The following is a 19,750-nucleotide window of genomic DNA, read 5'->3' on the forward strand; positions in this document are numbered from 1 at the left end:
GTTGTTCTTGTCAGGTATTTTGGTCACAGTGATGAAGAGCAAACTAACATAGGTACAGATTAAATGACTACCTCCAAACTGTCAGAGAGTCAGAATCCCACATGGATCTGCTAGAGGCACGCGTGATCCCTCCATCCCCTTCTCAGAGGGTTGGGTTAGGGGTTATCAGGAAGGAATCAAGAATGTTTGCTCCTGTCCATCCCAGGCCCCACCCTCACCTCCAGAGCATCTGCTGAGCAGCCTGCTCTATGGTCTGGCTCTTCTAGTTCAGTGAGAAGGAGGTTCCTGCTGTAGACATCCATCATTTTTATGCCCTACGCTCAGCCAGGTTTTAGGGAGGAGGAACATGCTGGTTACACCTGCCTAGTCAGGGCGTGGCCCAGCAGGAAGGAAGCTCATGAAGGCAGACCCTAGCAAGTGCACCTCTCCAGGTGGAGAATCCAGGGTGTGGCCATCCAGGTTTCAGGTGCTTATTTCACATGCATAGCAGCAGGGGGTATAGCTCAGGGGTAGAGCATTTGACTGCAGATCAAGAGGTCCCTGGTTCAAATCCAGATGCCCCCTTGTTTATGTACTATTTTGGTAGCTACCATAACCAGTACCTCTTAGGTGGGCTCTGAGTGACATTGGGAGATCTCCATTGGGGTTGATAGAAACCACTTTCAATCCTGCTTTTCAAAGCTGCATATCAGGGGGCTGCAATGACATCCCTTTTATGTATAGGGCCTCCGTTCTCAACCCTACTACCCTACTGTCATCATCCAATACCATGAAGGCCACCTTGACTTGGAGTCCCCCTCCTCATTAGTACAGTGCACACACAGTAGGTCTCAGAAGCCACCTGGAGAGCCCTCCCACCTTCCTGTGCCTCTGCTTCTCTTCCACCTGCACATTCCACCTTCATCCCTTGTTCTCAGTCAAGGACAAATGGCACTTGGTTTGGCCCAGAGCTGGCCACTGTGTGATGAGATGTGTTTCTGCATTCCCAGGTCCCTAATTCTCAGGTTTATGTTGGGGGACAGGAGCAAGACTGCTAATAAGGACAAGCACCACCAGGAGGTGAAGACCTGAAGGAGGCTGCAGATGTCAGGAGGGTTACTCAGTTACAGTCAGTGCTCACTGAATTTCATTGATTTAGCCTCTGATTTTAAATATTCTCGGCTTCTACTGGTTTTTGGTGTTGATTTGTTCTTATTTTTCTAAGGCCTTGAGATGTTATGTTAGATTAGTTATTTGGTACCATTCTATTCTTTTAATATATAAGCACAATGCCATGGATTTTCCTCTTAGAACTGCCTTCAGACTGTCCCAAATAATTTGATATCACTATTCTCACTTCCTTCTAAATATTTTTAATTTTCCTCTGGTTTCTTCTGTTATCCTTTCATCATTCAAAGTTTAAGAATTCCAAGATATTAAAAATACAAAGATTATGTTTTCTGACCAAAATAAAATTTAAAGAAATAAATAACATCAAAAAACTAGAAAATCCAACAAGATTTAGAAATTCTCTAGTGTATTCAGAAACAAAAAGTTTTACTTCTAAACAAAGTATGTGTCAAGAAAAAAATTGTAATAGGGATTAGAAAATATTATACTAATGATTATGACTAAAATACTAGATGTTGAAACTTGGCAGTTGCAGCAATAGCTATACCTGGAGGGCAACAAACAGCCTTAATCCACCTACAATAATGTAAATGGAAAAGTGAAGAATAATTAAACATGGATTTAAAAAAAAATTTAAATACAATGGTAAAAATAAATTCAAAAAAGCATCAGGAAGCTGGTAGAAGATATTAATTAATGAAATCATCAATTAATGCAGTAGAAAATGAAAAGGATCCATAAAGCTGAAGTTATTCTTTGAAATAAATAACAAAAATGATAATTCAGACAACATTAAGTATAAAAGAAAACACTGACAGTCAACATCAAAAAAGTAAAAGTTTACATGATTATATTCTCTATAGAATTAAAAATATTATAAAGAGATTATGAGCCAATTTTGCCAATAAAACCTAATACAAGTTGGCGTGGAACATTTTTTAGAAAAACAATATGCACGAGGAGAGAGAAATCCTTTGATTGATGGTCCTAATTCTCTCTCCCTTCTCACTAATCCACTTTGGTTAGTTTAGGAGGACTGATCTGGCTGAATAGAAAATACAATACTTAATCTGATCCAGGTCCTAGTACATGCACTTCCTGAGCAGTTGATGGCAAAGCTTCACACTCTCCCAACTACCAATAATATGCCAAAAATACGCCCAGAAAGTTTCCACTGTTATGTGGTCCCTCCCACATCCCTGTAAGAGCAGGACATGGTAGGTATCTCCTGCCAGATTTGTTAGAGTGTGTCCAACTGAGTCAAGCCCAAGAATATGTTTTCTTGAAATATAGGGAGATCCATGAGATTATAGATCTCATAATGCATTGTTCACAACTGATCCTTAATAAGTCCTATTTACATTTATAATGTAAATATAAGTAGAGTAATTGGAACACTGGAGGCACATTAGAGGTTGACTGGGGATTGTAGGGGGCCCAGAGGAAAGAAACTTTAACCTGCATCTTGAAAGCTGAGATCTTGAGCAGTACCCAGGATCCCCCAAGACGTGTTTCCTCACCTCTTTGATCTTTGTCTTCATCCTCTGGCATAGTTTTATCAAAATCAATAAAGAAGAAATAGAAATCATAAATAATCCTATAACTCTTGAAAACGTTAAGTTCTTGAAAATTTTTTGTCATTAAAAATTTTTTTTAAAAATCCTCCACACATGTAGTTTCAACATTTGTTTGAACATTTCAGAAAGAAATGATGCAAGTCTTAGGCAAACACTTCTGAAAATAAAACTAAATAAAATGGTACCTTCCCAACAGATTTTATATAGCTAGTTAAACAGGCTATGAAAAATACCAAAGATTGTGTAAGAACAGAAAACAACAGACTAACCTCGCATATTAACTATGATATTAAAAACAATTTATATTGGCTGGGGTTGTGGATCCGCAGCAGAGTGCTTGCCTAGCACGTGCAGGGTACTGGGTTCGATCCTCAGCACCACATAAAAATAAAATAAAGGTATTGTGTCCAACTACAACTAAAACGAAATACTTTTTAAAAATTTATAAATGTTTTAATAAATCAAATTTATTGTTACATAAAAAGCATGTAATACCAAATTAATTTTAATCCACAAATGCAAGGTTGGCTTATCATTAGAAAGCTCTGTTAATGCAATTTGGAACATACTATTTATAGCAAATGCTTTGACCCTCTATGGATCAGCTTTTGTCATCTCTGTGCTGACAGGCCCAAGTGCCAACTGTCCCCACCTTGACTTACTCTGACAGCTTGTTAAGGCTGCCAGAACAGGCAAACCCCAAAAGTCCCAGGGAAGTAGAACCCCATCCCCAGGAGCAGCCCTCAGCCACTATTGCTGGAGTGGGTGGATAAATCCCTCATCCTTGTCCTTTGGGGAAGGTGATCTGAGGCAGGGCACACACTTTCAGAGATTCCAAGTGGCACAATGCTCCAGTTGCCTGTGATGCCAACTTTCCTGTATCCAGCTATTTTTCCTTCCTTCCTTTCTCTGACTGACATACCCACTCTACTGGGGATTCCTGGGTTTATCCCCCAAATACACTACTTGGCATCAAATTTACTTCTAGAGAAATCCAAACTGAGACCCCAGATTAAAGGAGAAAAATCCTCTGCTTGTTAAAAGACATGAAGATAAACATTCATCAGATTCAGTACACATTTATGAGTTTTAGAAAGTTTTTAGCCAACTAGGGAAAGCACCCCGACTGTATAACATGTGACAAGGAATCTACCAAAAACATGAAATGGAATACTATCCATTGGTGGGATGTTGAAAGCTTTTACTGAAAACTGGGAACCAGACAAAAATGTTTATTATCACCACTGCTCTTCTTAATGAGCTTAATGAGCTTCTTAATCAGTTAGGGCTCAAAAACCATAAAGTAAAATGTGCAGTTTTAAAGGAGAATGAAACCTCCTTAATTTGCAAATGATGCAATTGATCATGGGAGCACAAAAGGATCTCTAAGCACATTTTAGATTTATTAGCTGGTCTAGCAATGTGGCTGGATTCAAAGTTGAAAGTAATTGCATTTCAATGTAATGGACACAAATTTTCGAAAATGAAACGTTCTATTTGACAAACATAAAAATATCAAATTCCTAGGAATGAATCAAATCAAAGATGTGAAAATGATCTGTACAACTATGGAGCATCGTGTGGAGAATCGGAAGAACAAAAACAGTGAAAAGATGGACGGTTTAGGGATTGGATACCTCAACATGACAAACATGTCAATTTCCCCACATTTTATCTAGAAGGTCAAAGCAATCTAATCAAAATATCAAGAGAGAAATTCAACATGCAGGGTGTGAAGATGGGACGGAATTGCAGTAGCCCATATTGCCAGACAAGAAGAAGGAGCTGGAGGATATGCCCTGCCAGATTTCCAAACTGACCGGAGCCCGGGAAGCAAGGGTTCCCGTGGTTGGTGCAAGCACAGGCAGAGCCCAACAGGTGAGAGCAGATCCTTGGGAGAGCCCCTCACAGACTTGGCTGATGGCCACCATGACCTGCAGAGCAGGGAGGAAAGGCCAGCTGTCCAGCAGATGGTGTGGAAGTCTGGGGTGGCCATCAGGAAAGAGAGGTGCCTCTGCCTCATTCCACACTCGAAAATCAGGTCCCAGTGTGTCTCGAACCTCAGAGTGACAGGCAAAACAACAAGTCCGGGGAGTCAGGAAAACATAAGGAAAGGCCGTGAAGGTGGACACAAGAAGCACAGCAGCCACAGAAACAGATGGATAAGGGTGACACAATGAAAACGAACTCTAGGTCGTTACTAGACACCACTGGGGAAAGTAAGTGGGGTGAAGGCAGAGACTGACAGTGAGGTGGATATTTCAAAAGAATGAGAAGAAAGGTTTTGAATGCTTTCACCACAAAGAAATGAAAAATGCCTAAGGAGACGGGTGTTTAACCTGATTTTAACATCAAATAATGTTCAAATGCATCAAATCACCACCATACATGTCCCGTGTATATGTACAGTTCTCATGTGTCACAAAATGGACACCAGTTAAAGAACTAAGAGGGAACTCATGGGGTGGGAGAGTCTGCATGTATTACTGAAGAAGGGTTCATGGACAAAATATGTGAAGAACTTGCAAAGAGCAAATAAAGAGTGTAGAAAACACAGTAGGTAAGTGAGCAGAGACATGTCCCAAAACTGAGTGTGCATCAGACCACAGTGTGAAACAGTGTTCGGACCTCACTGCATTCACGGAGACAAATTAAACCACACTGAGATGACCCTATATCTCAGCAGGATGGTTACCATGGTAGACACTGAGGATTCCACGTGTTGGTGACGATGTGTGACTGCAGCCACGCTCACCCTGCTGGTGCAGTGGAATCTGGTGTGATCACTTAGACCTCCGTCTGGCATCGTCGATACTGAAAACATGAATTCCCTATTATGGAGCAATTCTGTTCCTAGATATAGACCCCAGAGAGTATCCAGCAGCATTGCCCTCAGGAGCCCACACTGGATACACATGGAATGTCTGTCGTCAGTGGGACAGATAGACAAATCATGCTGCAGTCAGCCATGGAACACAGAGCAGGAATGGAAAACAATAAATGATTGCGACAGTGGACAGATGTAGATGGATCTTATTGACATGAGGATGGGTGAAAGGGGCCAGACTCAGAGTATCTCATGTCTGATTCCATGTAGATGCAGCTGCACAGCAGGCCAACTCATCCACGCTGATGTTCTTGGGAGGAGGCAATAACAAGGAGGGAGTCCACAGGAGCCTCTGAGTGCTAGAGACTAACTGTGCCTTGACGCAGGTGGTTACACGTGTGCAAACATGTAAACCTCCATCAACCTCTTCATGATAACTCACATACTTTATTGAATATGCTATGCCGCAGTCCAGCTGCAGCAGAATAATCAGGAGGTGACGAATAACTTGTGTGTGTTGATACAGCAGGAGTGGGAGCCGTTTATTGCAGGACAGGAGCAGTATTTATACATTCCACACAGCTTATCTAATTAGCATAAACTAGATACATCAGTCAACCAATAAGGAATCTCCACACTTAATGGCTCGCTTTTGTTACTTCTCAAACCACTCCCTCTGGCATTTTGCCAGGCACCATCCAGACTTGTTTACAAACTCTAACATTCCCCTGGCAAAATGCCAGGTGTTATTTTTGACTTGTTTACAGACTCTAACATTTCCCCCTTTTGTTTAATTTAAATAACGACCATAGTGGTTTTTACAGAAACACCATAAATAACCTGCTACAAACAGAAAGGGAGGATACAAAATGCCACAATACCAAGCCACTTGATGGCTCCATGCAAGAAGCCCTTGGAAAAATTATACCAGCAATGACACTGTTAGCAAAGATACTGACTTACAATTTGTTATTGATTACAGTTTGTTGTCTCAGTCCAGGTAAAGCAGTGTCTCAATAGATTAACTCACAGTCCAGGTAAATCACAGTCCAGGTAAGTTCTGCAGGCAGCTAGCTTAAATCACAGTCCAGGTAAGTCCTGCAGGCAGCTAGCTTAAATCATAGTCCAGGTAAGTTCTGCAGACAGCTAGCTTAAATCACAGTTCAGGTAAGTTCTGCAGGCAGCTAGCCTAAGCTGTAGTAGCAGAAACAGCAACAGCTCCGAAGTCTCGTCCATTTCTCAGCCGAAGTTTCATCCGGTTTTCAGCAACACTGGAAATTCTTCCACCCCTGTTTTCACCGGCACTGGGACGAAGGCAGGAACTCCGGCAATGATGGCTAAAGAAAATCCTGTAGCATTCTACTAAAAAAACAACCTTCTGAACAATTTAGTACATTATCTCAAGGTTTTTTTGCATTTGAAATAAGCATTAATAGTGCTCATTACTCATCAGCTTCCAGGTGTGGGAGAACCATTGTAACTTAGTTATTGGCATTGAAAATGACCAAACATCAGGGACACCAGTAGCGTCTTCTGCTGGCTGTAGTGCCTGGGCAGCCCCAGATGGCCCTGGGGAGTGTCCCGGACTCAAACTGCTACTGGGCACAGGGAGCAAGAGCCTGCGAGACTGTGCCTCCAGGTCAGGTCTAGATTTGGGGTCCGCGCAGTGGCGTCCCGCTCCCCGGGCGGGAGGCGGGGAAGGGCCAGTCGCAGCCGCCTCTTGGAAAATCCTTGCTGCGCTGTGACGGGCTTGCACACTCGGCAGCCGCCTCTCCGCTTCACACACCCTCCGGTAACGAAAAGTATTTAATAATAGCCTTTTGCTGCAACTTTTTTCCTGATAATCCTTCCTCCTCTGATAATCTTTCTTCTTCTGAACTTTCTGTTTCTTTCTGACTAGAGTTCCTGGGCTTCTATCAACACACGCCCTAACTATTTTTGGTTCCACTGGGGTGCCTTCTTCCCTTAGTAATTTACTTCTCACCCCTTCCATATTTTCATCATAAAGACAATACAATACACTGAGACAAAACAAGACACAAACATACTGTATCAATCTTCTCCATTTTCTCGAAATGGTCATTTTTCCTCTCGCCCTATCTGCCTAGGGACAAGCAGATTTGCTCCCGTCCTATCTATGGACAGGCAGCTTTTTTTTCGTCACTTACCCCCGAGTGTCCCGGGGCTCCCCGTAACGGGCCACCATCTGTCGGAGTACGGCTGCAGCAAAATAACCGGGGGGTGACGAACAACTTGTGTACGTTGATACAGCAGGAGTGGGAGCCGTTTATTGCAGGACAGGAGCAGTATTTATACATTCCACACAGCTTATCTAATTAGCATAAACTAGATACATCAGTCAACCAATAAGGAATCTCCACACTTAATGGCTCGCTTTTGTTACTTCTCAAACCACTCCCTCTGGCATTTTGCCAGGCACCATCCAGACTTGTTTACAAACTCTAACATTCCCCTGGCAAAATGCCAGGTGTTATTTTTGACTTGTTTACAGACTCTAACAATGCTATACCTCCTTAAAATAAATAAAAAGGAAACATGTCAATTACATTTTCATTTCTTGAACATCTCATTTGATTCATTCAAAATACCTATTTGTTCATTTTGGTAATCTTTGCTCCTCAATCCAGCTTCTAATTCTCTCTTATGAAAGATACTCTGATTTATTCAAATAGTTTTATATGTGGTCTCTTGCAGGTTGAGTTCCATTGTTTATTCTTTCTCTTTACTTGAATGGAGCTGGTTCCTTGGGAGCCTATGTGTTCAGCAAACAATATGGAAAATAGTATGTGCCAGTCTTTCATATGAATTAAACCACGTAGTCTATAAACAACCCAACAAAGTGTACACTCTTTTTTGTACACAAATGTATCATAACTTTTCACTTCTCTTGTTGCATATGTTGCAGAGTAACAATTCATGCAATCATACATATACATAGGGTAATAATTCTCATCCCATCATCTTTTCCTTCCCTACCACTCCTCCTCTATGCTCACTCTTCTGTGCCCAACCCAAAGTTCCTCCATTTTTCCCTTTCCCCACCCCATTACCGATCAGCATTGGACTTATAACAGAAAACATTTGGTCTTGATAGCATGATATACTCAAACTCTATCCATTTACCTGCAAATGCCATAATTTTATTACCCTTTAAGGCTGAGAAATATTCCATTGAATGTATGTATATACCACAGTTTCTTTGTCCATTCATCTATTGAGAGGGACCTAGGTTGGTTCCACAGTTTAGCTATTGTGAATTGAGCTGCTAGAACATTGATGTGGCTTTGTCACTGTAATATGCTGATTTTAAGACCTTTAGGTAGAGACTGGGGAGTGGGATAGCTGGGTCAAATGGTGGTTGCATTACAAGTTTTCTGAGGAATCTCCATACTGTTTTCCAGAGTGGTTGCATCAATTTGCAGTCTCACCAGCATTGAAAGAGTGTAACTTTTCCCCCACATCCTCGCCAACACTTATTGTTGCTTGTATTCTGGATAACTGCTATGCTGGAGTGAGATGAAATCTTAGAGTAGTTTTGATTTGCATTTCTCTAATTACTAGAGATATTGAACATTTTTTCATATATTTGTTGACTGATTGTACATATTCTTCTCTGAAATATCTACTCAAATCCTTATACATTTATTGATTGGGTTATTTGTTTTTGTTTGTTTGTTGTTGTTGTCATTGTTTTTGGTGTTAAGATTTTTGAATTCTTTATATTCCCAGGAGATTAGTGCATATCTGTCTCATGTGCATGTGGTAAAGATTTCCTCCCATTTTGTTGGCTCTCTCTTTATGTTATTGATAGTTTCCTTTGTTATTATCACCATTTTGCAGGATTACAGATGAGGAACAAGGGAGAAGTGTCCAGCTACTGAAATTAAAACCCAGGCTGTCAGACTTCAGAGTCAAAGTTGCGGGCATGTGTGTCACCCTCCTCCTCCCAAGCTGCTGAGAGCATGTCCTGCTTCTTGAGCTCTCTTGGTGTTGGTTCTTCAATATTCAGATTCCTAAATCTACTTCCACGTCTGCATCATTCTCTGTGTATATTAACTGGAGGAGAAGTTGGAAGGGTTATCATTTGTTGTAGATTTTTATTTTGTAGAAAGTGCCCTTTACTGAGGATTGGGAGGAGGGTCAGTCCCAAATGTGAAGAAGTGGGTCAGAGCAGACACCTGTATCACTGGAGTGTGTTCCGGTAGGTCCCACCATGAAGGCGCAGTATTTGGCTGTGAGGGCCATTCTAGCAGCCAGTGCTTCTCCAGGCTGCTACCTGCACAGGGCCCCAAAGCTGGGAAGACACAGACTGAGGACTGTTGTGGAGGGGAGGCTGTCTGTTGTAGGGAGCAGGGTGATGAGTTTCCTCTGACCCAGGCCTGGCAGCTGCCAAGAGCTCCCATCCTGAAGAAGTGACTCACACGTCACAGGTTGTCTCGAGTGGCTGTAGGACTCAAAGATATAATGAACCCCATAAAAGTAGCAGGGGGTATAGCTCAGGGGTAGAGCATTTGACTGCAGATCAAGAGGTCCCTGGTTCAAATCCAGGTGCCCCCTACTCAGGCTTAATTTTGGCCTTCCCTTATAAAGGAACTAAACTGTGCATTAATCCGTCTGATGGATGAACCATTTGCATGGACTAACTGGGTGGTAATTGGAGGCAGCTGGGGTATACCTGGAGGATGTAGCCACTGGGATATCACTGGGGTTTAAATTTAGTTCCTGATGGCTCAATTCCTATCTCTGCTTCCTGCCTCCTGATAAACCCAGCCTAATTCCCTCTTAAGATCAGGAGCCATCTTGTCACAAGTTATAAAATATTCATTTCTGTTATCTGTAAAATATTAGGATTTCTATTTGGCGTGGCCATATTTTGATGTTTTAAACTTACTTGGAATGCCTGCCCATGCCTTGAACTCACCTATTCCTGGATTTCCCTGACCAGATAACAACCCTCTCTGAAACCTTAGTGGCCTGTCATAAATTCTGGCTTTCCCTGGCCAGATAACAACCCTCTCTGAAATCCTAATGGTGCCTCATAAATTCTGATGTTGGGATCTAAATTCACTCCCTAATTACTGAACCATTTAGACCATGAACCTACTACCTGCCTTTGTTTGATGCTTGTCAAAATTCTGTTGTCTGTAAGTTCTCAAGACACGCCTCCCTTTTTGAAACTTTCTGTGCTATAAAGCTGTGCTCCTAGAGAGCTGGAGAGTACTGTCTTCTATTCCCATGAGTTTTGGGAGAGACATTCCTGTATGGCCAGAATTACAAGCTTGCTTTTATTTGATTTAAAAATAGAGTCAGTGGCCTTTTATTTGCATTGTTGTTTAACACTACCATGAACTGAGTAGATTTCCTTTGGCACACTCTTTCTCCATGATACTCAGCCTCACTTTTGGCCCAAAATACTGGAGTAAGATAACCATGAACTGACCCTCTGAATTCATGAGTCCAAAATCAACATTTATTCCTTAAATGGGGTTCTTGTGAGGTATTATGGTCACCATTATGATTTAGATATGAGGTATCCCCCAAAAGTTAATGTGTGAGAAAATGAAAGAAGGTTTAAGGTGAAATGATTGGGTTATGAGAGCATTAACATTATCAGTGCCTTGATCCCCTGATAGGGTTTAACTAGTTGGTAACTGAAGTAGGTAGTGTGTGGCTAGAGGAGGTGGGTGCCTGGGACTTGCCTTTGGGGTATATATTTTGTCTGTGGTGAGGGAATCTCTCTATGCTTCCTGGAGTGATGTCCTGACTTGCTTTCCTCTACCACACCATCTGCCATGACGTTCTGCCTCAGCTGAAGACCTGCAGAATGGAGCTGACTGGGATGGATGAACCTCTGAACACATGAGCGCCACACAAACATTACCTCCTTAAAATTTTTCTTGTCAGGTGTTTTGGTCACAGTATGAGAAACTGACTAAAAGAGTCACAGTAGTGAGAAGCTGACTAACACAGGCAAAGATCAAAGCAATAACTCAAACCTGTCTCTGACTCAGATCCTGCAGGGAGCTGCTAGAGGCACACGGGATCCCTAGGTCCTTTCCCAGAGGGTGGAGGTCTCAGGGAGAAACCAAGGTTTGCTCTTGCCCATCCCAGACCCCAACCCCAAGTATGAATTAGAATCACCTGAACAGCCTATCAAAGTGCCATTTCCCAGTGCCACCCTCACCTCCAAAGGGTCTGCTGAGCAGCCAGCTCTTGTACTCTGGCTCCTCTGGTTCAGTGTGAAGGAGTTTCCTGCTGCAGACAGCCACCATTTTTAGGCCCCACCCTCAGCCAGGTTCTAAGGAGGAGGAAGGTGCTGGTTACACCTACAGGTATATAGACAGGAAGGGGCGTGGCCTAGGGGGAAGTTAGTGTATGATGGCAGAACACTAGCAAGTGCACATCTCCAGGTGGGGACTCCTGGGTATGGCCATCCAGGTTTAAGGTGCTTATTACACACACAAGGCAACAGGGGGTATAGCTCAGCATTTGACTGCAGATCAAGAGGTCCCTGGTTCAAATCCAGGTGCCCCCTACTCATGCTTACTTTTGACATCCTCTCCTACAAAGATGCCTCAATTTCCTCTTCTTCTTCAGTACACACCAGATAAACATTCTCTACCACAAGCAGCCAATGCTGAGGCTCTACTATGGTTATTCTTAACCCCAATATGAATTAGAATCACCTGAACAGTCTGTCAGAGTGCCATTTCTCAGGCCCCACTCTAAATCCACTTTAGCACAATATTTTACAGGGAGAGGTTTGTCTCTTGTCTTCTTTTGCTGTTCTGTGGACGGTGTTGTGATCCTAAAGTGAGAGACGCCAACTGGGACCTTGAAGGCAGAGCACTAGAATACCTGGAGTGAAGGACTATGGCACTTGTCCCTATGCTATGCCATGCCAAACCTGGACCACCTAATTGTACTTTCATGTGGGAAAAAAGAAAACTTCTGGTTTAATTGCTCATTAGTGTCTTGTATTGATTTTTGGCCATTTGTGTGTTCAGATGCACAGTCAAGTCTTATTCTACACAAAACCCCAACCCAAACCTCACTCATGGCTGTTCCCTCTCAAGGTCTTAGAACCTGCAGGTTCTTGCTCACACCTCTCCTCATTTCTACCTCATCTTCCTGATCTTACTCAACCTATTAATTATCCTCATGTTGACCCTCTTCTCCTCCATCTCTCTCTGGGCCATGATCTTAGGCAACCCTGTGGCTCTCCTGTTTGTGTACCCATGTGGACCTAGAGTTGCCCTTCACACCTGACTCCAGCTCCTCTCATGCCTTTGCCTGTGGCCTCTCTTTTTCCCTCACAGCTCCTTTCTTGTTCCATGAACGCAAATGCCGGGTGCTATTTCTACCTTTGTTCTGCAGTCTCCAGCTGTTGTTGGAGTAAAGAATGGAGCAAGACACATGGTTCCATGCAAATCTGTGGCAGAGGGATCTCAATTATTACCCTCTTTTAATGGGCAAGGGTATGAATTATGTCATTATGTTCCTTTCTTTTCAATCTTTTAAAGAATTGAGGAGTATGTCTGTATTTGACTGCAGGTCCCTTGTTCAAATCCAGGAGCACCCTGCAGTATCACCTTCTACCATCCTTATTTAGCAGTCTCCTTATTAGAAAGGTCTTTGGTCATCTTCCCCTCTGCCCAGAGTCTGTCCTGGCTTCTCCGGTGTGCCTCATCAGCATATTGAGGAGGTATGGTCACTCTTTTCCATGGTTTATCACCTCTGTGTCTGTAGCTTGTGCTCACCTGAAGCTTGGAGATATTTCTGTGCCTCTCAACAGGCAAAAGCCCTCTCCAGTCCCGGAGCTTCTGTGCTCAGCCAAATGTTTTTCTGATTAGTTCAACTTGGAATCATGAAAGTTTAGTGGGGCTGGGGAAACAATCCCTTGCCACTGTTCATCCTATCATCCAATAATTGTAATTGTCAGGGAAAAGGTATTGGAATTTACTCTTGTATTTTAAATGACTTTTAGGATACAATGCATTGAAGGTCTAACACTAGCAAGTACACATGTGATGGTGGTAAAATCCAGGGTGTGGCCAGGCAGCTTTAGAGTGCTTATTAGACACACATAAAGAGCAGGGGGTATAGCTCAGGGGTAGAGCATTTGACTGCAGATCAAGAGGTCCCTGGTTCAAATCCAGGTGCCCCCTCCTTTTGAACTCAATGAAAATTCGTGACAAATGGTCTGAAATAGTAAACATCATGTTAAGTGAAATAAGCCAGACTCAGAAAAATCAAGAAATGTTTCCTTTCCTATGTAGAAGTGCGAGGAAATTAAGGGAAAGAAGGTGTGTAAGTATCAAATATCATAAGGATAAAGGGAATATCAGTGGAGTAGAAGAAGGAGACAGAGGAAGAGAGAATGGATGGGAAATGGGAGGAAATAGGGTATGAATTTAACAAAATCATGTTATATGTATATATAATTGGTACACAGAGAATTTCACCTTTATGTATATGTAGAAAGCATCAATGAAAAATAAGTGAGTGAAAAGAAAATCAATAGAATATAGAAAGGAGAATAATGGAGAGTGGAGGGAGGGCAAAAAGGGGGAATGGAATTGAAACCAAATTCCATATGTTTGATTTTGTCAAAATGAAACCAACTTATGTATAATTTTAATGCACTAATAAAAATAATAGAAAAAAACTTTTCACAAAGGGGTAGAATTGACATTTGTGGGGAAAAATAAAGAACTCAAATTGCTATTTCTAGCAGCCATAAGAATTTCCAGAGAACTCCAGGCAGTATTTGATTCTGCAAGACTGCTAAATTATGATGTAAATTTAATTCACAGCTTCCCAGGTGTGACAATTAGGGATCTGATCTGGAAAATTAGATCCCAAGAATTGTCATGGGAATTCATAGGATTTGTACAACCTGTAGGTTTTCTAATCAGAAGAGCGCCAACCCTCCCTGACAGCTGGAGGCCCTCCTGCTCTCCCGCTGAGCTGACCCTGTTCTACTTTGCTTCTCCTCTTATCTCAGCCATATTGCCTCTGTCTTTTGATCAATAACTTGAGAAAATTCCAGCATGCCAACTTCAGAGTCACACCTTGCAGGTGGAGGCTTCAATGCCAAAGTAATCACCAGACTATGCTTATTCTTAACAGCAAAAATCGGGGGAATGTATGTAGAAATGAATTCATGACAGCCGTGGACTAAGGAGAGAAAAAAAGCAATGTTAAACTCTACAGAGTTTCTTATTGGTTTGATTCTGGCTTCAGAGTCCTACCTGGATAAGCAGAAATTAGTTTTATTGTTGTCTCAACGTGTTGGTTCAAATTGGAAATCAAAATATTTAAAAAACCAATGGAAACAAGATGCCAGAATATCTAAATCTAGATGGGAAAAGTGGAGTATCCTATGTGTGACATGTCCATACCTCTGCCTCCTACACAATAGTTATATGACAACCCTTTCAATACAACCTCAAGAAATACAGCATTTGCTTGAGGACTATCTTTGAGAACCATTTTATTTGCATATCTTTATGGACCCATGAGAGATGCCATAGCTACAATGTGTCTCCTAATTAGATTTGAGGATGAAAATTTTTTTTAAAGTGGAAGAAGCTAAAAATTGCCCTCAATCATCCCATTCCAGGCATTTTAATAGCCCACAGAAATACTGTTGATGCAAATAGTCTGTTCATGCAGAGTGTGAGCACCCACACAGAAGAGGTTCATTTTCTCATTCTTACAAACTACACTGCAATGGCTAACCATGTACATACATCTTTGCACACTCTACAAGATGAACTAAATGCACACTTTAAAGTATTCTGCTTGCAAGTAACCTCCCAGAAAAGACATAGCAATTATGACACATCCCACCATCCGTGTAAAAAGTGCCCATCACCTTTTGAAATAATCACATATATTCCATGCATGAATGGTTATATCACAATGAGGGAGGTTTCAAGATGGTGGAAGAGATGAGGTTGCTTTCCTGGCTGCACCATGGTATGAATGCAAGAAAGCAGATAGGAACCTTCTCAGCAAGGTGGGTTGAATAAAAAGGGACTGTACTGGGAATTAATACTGGACACTCAAAGCAGATCAGGGACTCAGGAGGTTGGATATTACAACATAAAGAAGGAGCCTCAGCCCCACTGCCCCCAACCACTGCCAACAGAGCCACTCAGACCAGTCCCCCCACAATCAAATTGGAGTAATAAGGAAATTAAAGGAACACACATTTTTAGGATGTTTGTGGCATGTCTGGGTACGGAGAGATCCAAGATCAAACACACAGCCAGACTTACCAAAAGGTGTGCTCCACAATGTCAAGCTGCATCTCTTCCTACTGCTCCAGGATGACAAAGGAACCATTTTGCAGCTATGATGTGGTGCTGGCATCCTGGGGAGTCACCTCATAGTAAACCACAGTATTATGAAGATGCCTAACATACAGAATAAGGAGAGAATTTTAAAGATTGCCAAAAACCTGACAGGATCACATTTTGAGGGAAAATAAACTGGATCTCAGTGGATTTCTCAACCCAGACCCTCAAAGCTAGGAGGTCTTGGAATAATATATATCAAGCTCTGAATGAAAATAGACTCCAACCAAGAATACTGTACCCAGCAAAATTAAGCTTCAGAACTGGCAATGAAATTAAAATCTTCCATGACAAAGAAAAGTTAAAAATATTCAAAATTAGGAAGCCTGCACTACAAAACATACTCAATAAAATATTTCATAAAGAAGAATTGAGAAAAAAAAGTGAAAACCAGCAAAGAGAGAAACTACCCTAGAAGAACAGTCAATCACAGGAGAAACCAATTCACATCAAAAACCAGAAATCATTTCTCAATAATAGCACTAAATGAAAATGGCCTAAACTCATTATCAAATCTATGTCTAAAGACATAGATTTGCAGACTGGATTACAAAACAAGAACCAACAATATGCTGTCTACCAGAGACTCACCTCAAAGGCAAAGACATCCACAGACTGAAGAAAAAAGGATGGGAAAAGACATGTTATTTATCTGGATCTTGTCAACTATCCTCCTATCAGACAAAGTGGTCTTCAAGCCAAAGTGAATCAGAAGGGACAAAGAATGTCATACTGCTTAAGGTACCTGAAATTATACTACAGAGCTGTAGTAACAAAAATGGCATGGTATTGGCACCAAAACAGACATGAAGACCAATGGTACAGTATAGAAGACACAGGGGAAAATCCCCATAAATACAGTTGTCTCCTACTAGACAAAGGAGCCATAAACCTACATTTGAGAAAAGATAGCCTCTTCAATAAATGGTGCTGGAACAACTGGAAATTCATATGTAGCAGAATAAATTGAACCCCCCACCCTCACCCTGCACAAAACTTAACTCAAAGTGGATCAAGGACCTAAGCATTAGAACAGAGATCTGAACCTACTAGAAGAAAAAGTAGGCCCAACTCTCCATCATGTCAGCTTAGGAACCAACTTCCTAAACAAGAGTCCTAACGAATCAAAGAATCAAGAATCAAAAACGGGATGGTATCAAACTAAAAAGCTTCTTCACAGGAAAGGAAACAAACAAAACATGAAGAGAGAGCCTACAGAATGGGGAAAAATTTGCCACCTACACCCCAGGTAGAGTATTAACCTCCAGGATAAACAAAACCTCAAGAAACTTAACACCAAAAAATCCATTAAACCAATCAATAAATGGGCAAAGGAACTGAACAGGCACTTCACAGAAAAAGAAATACAAATGGCGAAAAACATATGAAAAAATGTTCAACATCTCTAGAGATTAGAGAAACACAAATTAAAACTACACTGAGATTTCATCTCACTCCAGTCAGAAGGGCAATTATCAAGAATACAAGTGACATTAAACATTGGTGAGGATGTGGGGAAATAGGTACACTCATACATTGCTGGTGGGACTGCAAATTAATGCAACCCCTCTGGAAAGCAGTATGGAGACTCTTCAGAAAACGTGGAATGAGATCACCACTTGACCCAGCTATCCCAATATTCAGTCTCTACCCAAAGGACTTAAAATCAGCATACTACAGTGACGCAGCCACATCAATGTCTATAGTAGCTCAATTAACAATCACTAAGCTATGCAACCAACCTAGGTGCCCCCCCAACAGATGAAAGGATAAAGAAAACATGGTATATATACACAATGGAATATTACTCAGCCTTAAGAAAGAATGACTTTATGACGTTTGCTGGTAAATGGATGGATCTGGAGATATCATGTTAAGTGAAATAAGCCAATCCCAAGAAACCAAAGGTCAAATGTTCTCTCTGATATGCAGATGCTAACACACAGCAAGGCAGGGAGAATAGAAGTTTAGTGGGTTAGATAAAGGGGAATGGAGGGAAGGGAGAGGCAATAGAAATAGGAAAGACAGTAGAATGAATCTCACATAACTTTCCTATGTTCTGATAAGAATCTACCAGAGGTTTTCATATAAGAATCCTCATCATGTACAACCACAAGAAGGGGTTCCTAGTTAGAATAATTTATACTTGACATATGCCTAATATCAAAATACACTCATGAGGGTGTTGTTTTTTTTTTTTTGAGAGATGTATAGACAAAGCATTAGCAACCTTTACTAAAAGACAGTGAGACTGTGTTAAAAAAAATATCTCTTGGCCTCTAATATTCCACATATGGGAAGCAAGCTGAGAAGACTGCTCATATAATTGCCACTGACTTTGTCATAAACTACAAAGGAGAATGATGGAAAGTGCTGGTTCTCTGAAGGTGGAGCCAGGCAATTTCTTATGCAGAAGGTCTGAATTGGAGTCAGTCCCAGGTAACAGAATCAGGGCCCAGTCAGGGAACCTTCCCTAATCCTGGGTGGCTATTGGTGGCACCACTGAGTTTTAAAGTGGTTATTTATGTATTATCATAGTAATATGCTGGAAAACATTCAAATAGGTATCTAGGAGGGTGTTCCAGCTGTAACATCAGATTATAAAATAAGATATACCCCCTTTTTCCAGTAATTTGAATGTCTTTGTTGTTGCTGTACTTCCAGTTTTTCCAATTTTCACGCTGGAATTTTTATGAAGAAAGATTGATACAGAGATCTGTGAGAGCTGATACAGAGGGTCACCTGGATTCAATGTACATCATTAAGACTTTGATTTGTCTAGGGCTGGGAATATAGCTCAGTTGGTGGAGTGCTTGCCTTGCATGCACAAGGCCAGGGTTCAATCCCTAGGACCACAAAAGAAAGAAAAAAGAATCTAGATTTGTCTCATTGGATAAATTTGTTTATGTACTTGTTGTAGAAGTGGCTGATATGTTGTAGAAGTGGCCAGGACCCAGCCTCCTTCCCTCTCATATTTCTCAACTTATGAATGAAAAGAGAGGGAATAATTCCATTTACTGAGGGAATTGAGAATGTGCATACAATCAGACTGGGTAGGAAAGAGCCTAAAGACAAGTAAGAGTCCTCTGGGGACTGGACGCTGACCTCCTGGCCTGAAGAGGGGTCTCTTGTCAGGCTGTGGTGCATGTGCAGTTTCCATCAGGGAGGAAGGAATAGCACTCACAGTGCACTACGGAGTCCTTGGCCGTGGGAACAGGTGACACATGCTAAGGGGAACCCAGTCAGTCAAGGGGTCACAGCTCAGGGATAGAGCATTTGACTGCACAAGTGATCCCTGTGCAATTCCAGGTGTCACCTACTGACATATTTATATATATTTTTTATTGGCAAACCTACACTGGTCTTTTCTCTGGTCAGTGTTCTCCCTGCCATTCACCCTCAGCATCACCCTTCCTAAGGCTCTGTCAGTTGTCTCTGGTGCCATCATTACCTGGCAGAAGGAGGACTCCTGTGGTCAGTGATCTGTGTGTTTTTCTGAAGATCTTCCTTAGTTGCTCTGTAAACTTGACATTGAAAGGAAAGTGATCATGACTCTCAGAGTGACCAAGAGATCTTTCTTGCAGCTGCTTGTTTCTTGCAGAAACAAGATCTTTCTTGTCTGATTAACAGGGAGAGAAGTGAGAAAGAGAGAAAGCGAGAGAGACCAGGGAAAGAGAGAAGAAAGAGAGAAAAAGAGAAGTAAACGAGAGAGAGAGAGAGAGAGAGAGAGAGGAAAGAAAGAGAGAGGGTAGGGGGAGAGTTTTTATAGCCAAAATCTAATAAGGTCTTTGGGTCTGTAGCCTGCCGTGTTGATGTACAATGATTGAATCATACAGTAGTTGATAAGGATG

The 19,750-nt window shown here is 41.7% G+C and overlaps 3 non-coding genes across 3 annotated transcripts; all 3 read left to right on the forward strand.

Annotated features, from left to right (window-relative positions):
• Positions 1-492: 492 nt before the first annotated feature.
• Positions 493-564, forward strand: Trnac-gca (transfer RNA cysteine (anticodon GCA)). Its single transcript has one exon. It is a non-coding gene; the product is annotated as a tRNA-Cys (tRNA).
• A 9,456-nt stretch (positions 565-10,020) lies between these two features.
• Trnac-gca (transfer RNA cysteine (anticodon GCA)) lies at positions 10,021-10,092 on the forward strand. The gene has a single exon. It is a non-coding gene; the product is annotated as a tRNA-Cys (tRNA).
• Positions 10,093-13,631: 3,539 nt separating this feature from the next.
• Positions 13,632-13,703, forward strand: Trnac-gca (transfer RNA cysteine (anticodon GCA)). The gene has a single exon. It is a non-coding gene; the product is annotated as a tRNA-Cys (tRNA).
• Positions 13,704-19,750: the final 6,047 nt, after the last annotated feature.

The sequence above is a fragment of the Marmota flaviventris genome, chromosome 1 (genome assembly GCF_047511675.1).
Source record: "Marmota flaviventris isolate mMarFla1 chromosome 1, mMarFla1.hap1, whole genome shotgun sequence".
NCBI lineage: Eukaryota > Metazoa > Chordata > Mammalia > Rodentia > Sciuridae > Marmota > Marmota flaviventris.